The 9,015-nt window shown below is 43.8% G+C and overlaps 1 pseudogene; it reads left to right on the top strand.

The window, feature by feature from the left end:
• Positions 1 to 5,286: 5,286 nt before the first annotated feature.
• The window catches only part of LOC132767976 (alpha-2-macroglobulin-like protein 1), a 106,738-nt pseudogene continuing 103,009 nt past the window's right edge, over positions 5,287 to 9,015 (top strand).

Below are 9,015 nucleotides of genomic sequence, written 5' to 3'. Positions count from 1 at the left end.
AAGGCTGCATCCTCTCACCCAACCTTTTTAACTTGTATGCAGAACACATCATGCGGTGTGCGGGGCTTGATGAATGCAAAGCTGGAGTGAAAATTGCTGGAAGAAACATTAACAACCTCAGATATGCAGATGACACCACTCTGATGGCCGAAAGCGAGGAGGAGCTGAGGAGCCTTTTAATCAAGGTGAAAGAAGAAAGCGCAAAAGCCGGGTTGCAGCTAAACATAAAAAAAAACAAGATTATGGCAACAAGAATGATTGACAACTGGGAAATAGAGGGAGAAAATGTGGGGGCTGTGACAGACTTTGTATTTCTAGGCGCAAAGATTACTGCAGATGCAGACTGTGGCCAGGAAATCAGAAGACGCTTACTTCTTGGGAGGAGAGCAATGTCCAGTCTCGATAAAATAGTAAAGAGTAGAGACATCAGACTGGCAACAAAGATCCGCCTAGTCAAAGCCATGGTATTCCCTGTAGTCACCTACAGATGTGAGAGCTGGACCTTAGGGAAGGCTGAGCGAAGGAGGATCGACGTTTTTGAACTGTGGTGTTGGAGGAAAGTTCTGAGAGTGCGAGAAGACCCAACCAGTCCATCCTCCAGGAAATAAAGCCTGACTGCTCACTGGAGGGAAGGATACTAGAGACAAAGTTGAAGTACTTCGGGCACATCATGAGGAGACAGGAAAGCTGGGGACAATTATGCTGGGGAAAGTGGAAGGCAAAAGGAAGAGGGGCCGACCAAGGGCAAGATGGATGGATGGCATCCTTGAAGTGACTGGACTGACCTTGAAGGAGCTGGGGGTGGTGACGGCCGACAGGGAGCTCTGGCGTGGGCTGGTCCATGAGGTCACGAAGAGTCGGAGATGACTGAACGAATGAACAACAACATTCTTACCACTGTAATACAGTAGTTAAACAAGATATCTTTGTTCTGATCTAATTCCAGTTCATCATCTAGTATTCCCAATAAGAAGTATTCTGATTTCGTTTGAATCTTTGTTCTTAAAATTTTCTCACATTCTTGTTTTATCATTTTCTGGTATGCACTGATTACATGCACTGAGACATGCAGGAAAATTGGTTAAATTTTTTTTATAGGTGGTACATGACGCCACAAAAATTAGGTGTAATGTATGATAAGACCAGTAATAAATGCTGGAAGTGCGAATCACATGTGGGAACATTTTACCATGCATGGTGGACATGCCCTGTAATTATTGTTGTTGAGCTACATGAAATTGAAGGCAAAACTACATGAACTCGCAAACTGCAATAACCTTTCAAACAACCTCTTGAGCAATTGCAGATACTCCTTCCATGCCCCATGTGAGAACCAGAGATGGGACATAATCTGTGGAACAAAGATTCTTTCTAAGTACCAGCAGGAGGCTATCTGCCTTCTGCCCAAAACTTCCCTTTTGGGAAACTTGGCATCCCTCAATTTCCTCGGGGTTTTGAAAAACCTAAAATTTCTGGCATCATTAGGAGAGATAAGGGGTATTTACAACTCTTTGCATCTTTTTAGACGACAACTCATAGATTCCCACCTAACACAATAATAAAAAGTACCCTTTCTCGGCTTTATTGATATTAATTCCAGCAGCTGGTAAGAGTGTAAGCTTTGTAAATCTTGGTTGCATAAGTCATGTGCAGGCAAATATTGTTCTCTCTGCCTTTGATTTCTAATTTCAGAGGGGTAAATAGAGTGAAAAATATTGGATGACACTGATAGTCCAATGTCAATCTTGATAGCTTTAGGTTTTGTGGTCATTGACTCACTGTGCTTTCATTTCCTCTGTTTGATCGGCCTTCATAGTGAGTAGAAAGTTCACTTTTGGTCTGTTCCAGAACGTATCAGGCCACACGTTCTACAATAATATATAGCTGGTATTTATATAATGTTCAACAGACAGGGGATTCAGAGTAAATTTACCTGGTGGTAGTGGGGTAGTGGTGGTGGTGGTGCTAGAGGTTATTCTGATGAAGGTCAGAAAGAATTGTTGTATCCAGGACCCTTCCATTCAGAAGGAATATAGAACACCAGTAGCTGCCTTGCTGTATCCTGTGTTGCAGGGTTGTCTAAACTTTTTCAGCCAGTTCATGGTCCGTCAGCCGGTGGAGGGGGGGGGGGCACACTTTAGTTTGAAAAAATATTAATGCGTTCCAATGCACATTGCATGTGTCTTATTTTTAGTGCAACAAAAAAATCCCATTAAAGAACAATATATAAAAGAACAATTTCAACCAACATAAATGTACCAGTCTTTCAGTGGTAAGTGTGCATTTACTTTTGGCTGATGAGAGGGTCAAAGTAATCATTAGGGTTGTTGTTGTTGTTGTTGTTGTTGGACTTCAAATCATTTCAGACAGTGGCATATGCTGCCTTATAGTCTGGTGGAGTCTCCTTCTTTCAGCAGAGGCAGCACGGCCATCTGTCAATGAAGTCGAACCCAGAACTCCCTGCCTTCAAGCTGATCTGACCTGCAGCAGGGAGCTCCTTAGTTCTCTATTGCCTCACTTGGGCCAACCTGCATGAATGTGGCCACAGCTGCAGCTGCAACTCAGAATTCTTCTTATTACTTCGCTTTCTTCCCCCTCATAACATTGTAACTAATCCCCCTAATAAAAGTATCAATTAATTGTAACCGTTTCCCTCTCCATAGTGTTACTTTGTGTCTTTCATTGCCTCTACATGAACCTTTCCTCTCCCAGGCTGCAGATGGCTGCTGGCCCACCCGGGATGCAATTTTCGTGTCCTGGGGAGGCCGAAACTGCGTTCCCTTAAACCGCAGATACGGAAACCCATCGGGTCCCCATATCCGTGAGTCAGTGAATCACTTCAAAATCGGTGTCATTCTTCTCCTGGGAGTATTCTAAGACTAATGGCTATCTCGGTTTTGCTCCACTAACCCCTCTGCCACAGGAATAACCCCCTTTGCCTCTCAAACCTCAACCTGGAGCCCAGCTGTTTCTCTGAAGACACTGCCTCGTTGCCATCATTTTGTGGATGCCCAGAGAGTCTGCTGATCTTGGGAAACTGTCATGGTCACCCCATAGGATCCCCAAGATGTCGGCATGCCACTTTGGTCCTTGGGGAGGAGGGATCTGTAGTTCTCTCAGTGGATCTTGATCTCCAGCGCTGGCAGTCGACTCATAAGAACTCTATGGACTCTGGGACACTTTTTTCAACTTGCCTCCCATGGACTTTACAACTTTTATCTACTTTGCCAACTTTTAAATTTTTTTGACAACATTCTGGAACTCTTTCCCCGAACCCCATGGACTCCCCATCATGACTTGGGGGCTATATGATTTCACAATATTGGACTCTCTATGGACTTTGGTGGGTGGGATGGGTTTATATGAATTTCCTTTCCCCCCATTTTTCCCTTGTGCATGCTTTATGAATCCCATATATGTGCTTATATGTAAAATATGGAAAGCCATCCTTTCGTGACCCCAGCATAACAAAAACTTTGGGAAATTCTTTCCTATTTCCTGAGGTGAATTCCCCATTGACTTAAGGATTCCAACAAGGACTTATTGCATGATAATAACAATGGTGCATCTTGGGTCTCGGAGCATGACTGCCCAAGAAGGCACCCCATGGTGAACCTGGTAACTTGTCAACAATGGGACATCCTGAGCGTTAATTAGGTGAAATCGGTTTTATTGGTTTTATTGTTGCAGTGCAGAAACTGATTGTTAATTGTTTAATTGCTGCTATATTGATTTTATTCTACTGTTATGTTGATGCCGGCATCGAATTGTGCCTTTGTAAGCCGCCCTGAGTCCCCCTCTGGGGTGAGAAGGGCGGGGTAGAAGTAACCGAAAGAAGAAGAAGAAATCCTGTCTTCAGGGAAGATCAGGATGTCCCATCCGCCTCTCTCATTGTCTTTGCCCCTTGGACTGAAACCCACACGCAGATAGCATCAATTAATCCCATATCTGAGACAGAAGGATATCAAGGCTTGGCAGCCGTGCCAGCCACTTTTCCATATTTCAACCTCTCAAAACAATACAAGGTCAGCTTGAGGAATCTCCGGATTATCGCCGGCCTTCGGACAACACATTAAGTCACAATAATCCACTCATTTTTTCTCTCAGTTCATTGCTTTCCTGCTTGTCCCACCTCCTCGACTCCCATTGGCTCAGGAGCCGAAGCGGCGCTGGTTTCCTCATTGGCTGAGGTGCGCCTAAGCCGGTCGCACCTCTCTCCAACTGATGACACCAACCAATCAGCACGAAGCCGGCAGAGGGGCGGGAGGCAGGAAGTTTGAATCTGACAACTCTGTATTCTCTATAAAACGTACCCTTTTCTCCCTTGCCAAACATGTCGACTTTGGCAAGAGATTGCGGTTTGACATCCGTACCAGTTGGGACGAAATAAAGACAACTCGGTGGCTTTTCTTCAACTTGGTGAGACTTTTATTGGGAAAAATTAGGAAAAATCTTGGGTGCTTTCTTTGTCTCACCAGGGCTCCGGACTCTCCTTGGTGAATCTGATTGGTCTTTGCCTCCTGGACTGAGGTCTCTTCCAACTGAGGTCTCTTCCAACTCTTTGATTCTATGATTCTATGATATCGAGCAAGAATACTCCTGGCAAAGACCCCTAAATTCTTGCTCGATATCATAGAATCATAGAATCAAAGAGTTGGAAGAGACCTCATGGGCCATCCAGTCCTACCCCCTGCCTAGAAGCAGGAATATTGCATTCAAATCACCCCTGACAGATGGCCATCCAGCCTCTGTTTAAAAACTTCCAAAAAGGAGCCTCCACCACACTCTGGGGCAGAGAGTTCCATTGTTGAACGGCTCTCAAGAGGGCTTTGATTGTAGCAAGGGGGATTTATACAGTAGTTGCCTTCCGGTTCTCCCCTTTTCTTCCCAAGGGAGGAACTGCAGGAAAGGGTAGCCTGCAAATGGGGCAAAGGTTATTGCAGACACCTGGTTCTGGGTGTCCTTGGAGTTAAGGGTTTGGGGATCTGTTTCAAGGTCCAAGATTCTGGTTAGATAAAACCAAAGATTAGTCTTATCCAAATTCCTGTTTACCTTCCCCTCTACAGAGAGAAGAATTTTGATTGGTACCAACTGAAGCTGCATTGCACTGCCCTACTAGTTATTTCGCAACTATTTGTTCATTCACCTGAAATTATTACAGTAATCTCCTAGTCCAAGGCTTGAGGGAAGAGAATGGGGTTTGTACTGCTTATTCAGCACACGCGGGGGAAGAAAGTAAACACAATGGTCATTGACCCATACTCTTCATAGTGCATGTGTTCTTAGGAACAGAGGGATGTCTGTGGTGGTATTTAAGCCTTTGTACTCCGGGGCTCTCCATTCAGAGCTCCAGTGACACCCAACCCACTTGAAGCGATGGGGGCTGCTGTGTTCCTCTGGACGCTGGCTTTCTTGTCACTCCCAGCAGCAGTCATTTCAGATCCGTAAGATCCTTATTTTCCTTTCTCTTTGCTCCATTTTGGGGAAGAATAGAAGGGTAGATGACAAGAATGCTGTGAATGTGTTACGGAGATAATGGAGATTGTGGCTGATGTCCCCTTTGGCACAGGATTTATCCTGTGAAGGAAACATGCCACTTTTGTTGTTTCTTATGGGAGGCTTCTCTCATGTCCCCGCATGTGGAGCTGGAGCTGATAGAGGGAGCTCATCCGCCTCTCCCCAGATTCGAACCTGCGACCTGTCAGTCTTCAGTCCTGCCGGCACAGGGGTTTAACCCATTGCGCCACCGGGGGCTCCTCAGAAGTGGGATAACATGATTAAAACAATTATAATCTTGGGATAATAATGTTGGATGGAAACCAGAAGACCTATGCACTCTTTGTCTTTTGTTTCTTATACTGAGGCTGTAGGGCAGGCATGGGCAAACTTTGGCCCTCCAGGTGTTTTGGACTTCAGCTCCCACAATTCCTAACAGTCTACCAGCTGTTTGCCTATGCCTGCTGTAGTGAGTCATGTCCCTTTTTTCTTTGCCAAAATCTGAACTTACCTATCTCTGTGCTCTGCGTAGACTTTAGTTTATGCCATGGTCATTTGCCATCTTAATGACTATAATCTTCTTTTAACTCATAGTGGGTCATATGAATCTGCACTATAGAATTAATGGTTTGATAGTAGTTTAACTGCCATGGTTCATTAGATGCCATTAGATGCAGGCGAAACATCAGGAGAAATGCCTCTAGAACATGGCCCTATAGCCCGAAAAAACCCACAAGAACCTAGTGATTCCAGCCATGAAAGCCTTCGACAATACATTGCCATGGTTCAATGCTATGGAATCATCAGAGCTGTAGTTTTACAAAGGCTTTAGCCTTCTCTGCCAAAGAGTGCTAATGCTTCGTCAAACTCAATGCTATGGAACCACAGCATTGAGGCACTAATTCTACACTGTAGAATTAATGCAGTTTGACACTACTTTAAGTAAAGTAGTGTCAAACTGCATTAATTCTACGGTGTATTTTATTTATTTATTTCATTCACTTATACCCCGCCCTTCTCACCCCGGGGGGGACTCAGGGCGGCTTACAGGGGAGGGCACAATTAGATGCCCGAACACATAACAAGTAATACAAAAAATAACAATTCAACACTTAAATTAAAACATCAGTACATAATAAAATCCTAAAACCTAAAACAATCTCATGTCAGGGTCCATATATCAGAGTCCATAAGTCCGTTCAACTCCATTTGTCTTTGTCTATTCCCAGGTCCTTGAGTTAATTGACAGAGTGACCAAAAGCTTGGTCCCACATCCAGGTCTTTAGTTTTTTCCTAAATGCTAGGAGGGAGGTCGCCGCTCTAATCTCCCCGGGGAGAGCATTCCACAGGCGGGGGGCCGCCACTGAGAAGGCCCTGCTCCTCGTCCCCGCCAGCCTCACTTGAGAGACTGGCGGGGTCGAGAGCAGGGCCTCCCCAGAAGATCTTAAACTTCGAGGTGGGACGTAGAGGGAGATCCGTTCGGACAAATACACTGGGCCGGAACCGTATAGATGCAACCGTGTAGATGCATAGGTCTTCTGGTTTCCATCCAACATTATTATTCCAAGATTATAATTGTTTTAATCATGTTATCCCACTTCTGAGGAGCCCCCGGTGGTGCAGTGGGTTAAACCCCTGTGCCGGCAGGACTGAAGACTGACAGGTCGCAGGTTCGAATCCGGGGAGAGGTGGATGAGCTCCCTCTATCAGCTCCAGCTCCACAAGCGGGGACATGAGAGAAGCCTCCCACAAGGATGATAAAAATCCCACTTCTGATATCTTTTTGTTCTAATTTTTAAAGCTACAGTCTATATTCCAACCTCATTTCTTGTTTACCAGTATGGTCAGATTCTGCATCCCAGGATCTAGGCTTCTAATTCATCCTAGGGATTCCTATTTCTTGGCTCAGCCTTGTATTTTTAGCTTTGCTGCTCTATACTTTTGGGTTTTTTTTTATTTAAAGAAATTTTATTAAATTTTATATAGAATACAACGAAAGAATGAGAACAATAAGGTATAGAAAAGTAAAGAAAAAAAGAGAAAGACCAATAAAGTAAGAAGTAAAAAAGATATCCTAAATAAAACCCTAAAAAAATAGACTACAAGAATACATCCACACACAAAAAATAATAGAAAAAATAAAAATAAAAGAAAAAAGAGAAAAAAAGTAACTTCCATTCATAGAATCATAGAATCAAAGAGTTGGAAGAGACCTCATGGGCCATCCAGTCCAACCCCCTGCCAAGAAGCAGGAATATTGCATTCAAATCACCCCTGACAGATGGCCATCCAGCCCCTGTTTAAAAGCTTCCAAAGAAGGAGCCTCCACCACACTCCGGGGCAGAGAGTTCCACTGCTGAACGGCTCTCACAGTCAGGAAGTTCTTCCTCATGTTCAGATGGAATCTCCTCCCTTGTAGTTTGAAGCCACTGTTCCATTGCGTCCTAGTCTCCAAGGAAGCAGAAAACAAGCTTGCTCCCTCCTCCATTCCATCTTCTTGGATAAAATATTCTCTTGTTTTTTATATTTGCAAATTTTCCAGATAGTCATGAAGATTGTCCCAATTCGTTCTTTTTATTATCATGCCTGTATTTTTCTTCAACAAAAAAGTCAGTCCGTCCATGTCCTTTCTTTCTGCTGCTCTATACTTTTGAACAGTTTTCGGCTGCTCCTTCTCTCATTGTTTTTATATCTCATTTGAAAGCTGTATTATTTCCCAGATTATTTGGCAATTTTAGATCAATATTGTTTTATCACTGTGGTATTTTTTGGTTGCATCTATTTCTCAGTTTCCATTATATTATATGGCATTGATTTTTGCATTTATATCTGGATATACATTTATTGCTGAAGGCTTTTAAGGTCAGAATCACTGGAGTGTTGTGTGGTTTCTGAAGATGCCAGCCACAGATGCAAGCGAAGCATCAGGAGGAAATAATAATAATAATAATAATAATAATAATAATAATAGTAATTCATTTATACCTCGCTCCATCTCCCCCAAGTGGACTCGGGGCAGCTTACATGAGGCCATGCCCATCAACACAATAAACACAGTATTACACAAAAACATAAAATGCAAAAACCAATATAATAGACAACACAGCAATATAGAATCATAGAATCAAAGAGTTGGAAGAGACCTCATGGGCCATCCAGTCCAACCCCCTGCCAAGAAGCAGGAATATTGCATTCAAAGCACCCCTGACATATGGCCATCCAGCCTCTGTTTAAAAGCTTCCAAAGAAGGAGCCTCCACCACACTCTGGGGCAGAGAGTTCCACTGCTGAACGGTTCTCACAGTCAGGCAGTTCTTCCTCATGTTCAGATGGAATCTCCTCTCTTGTAGTTTGAAGCCATTGTTCCACATCCTAGTCTCCAAGGAAGCAGAAAACAAGCTTGCTCCCTCCTCCCTGTGGCTTCCTCTCACATATTTATACATGGCTATCATATCTCCTCTCAGCCTTCTCTTCTTCAGGCTAAACATGCCCAACTCCTTAAGCCGCTCCTCATAGGGCT

The sequence above is a fragment of the Anolis sagrei genome, chromosome 2, assembly GCF_037176765.1.
Source record: "Anolis sagrei isolate rAnoSag1 chromosome 2, rAnoSag1.mat, whole genome shotgun sequence".
Taxonomy (NCBI): Eukaryota; Metazoa; Chordata; class Lepidosauria; order Squamata; family Dactyloidae; genus Anolis; species Anolis sagrei.
The sequence above is the reverse complement of the archived record's forward strand: the minus strand, read 5'-3'. Positions and strand labels throughout refer to the sequence as shown.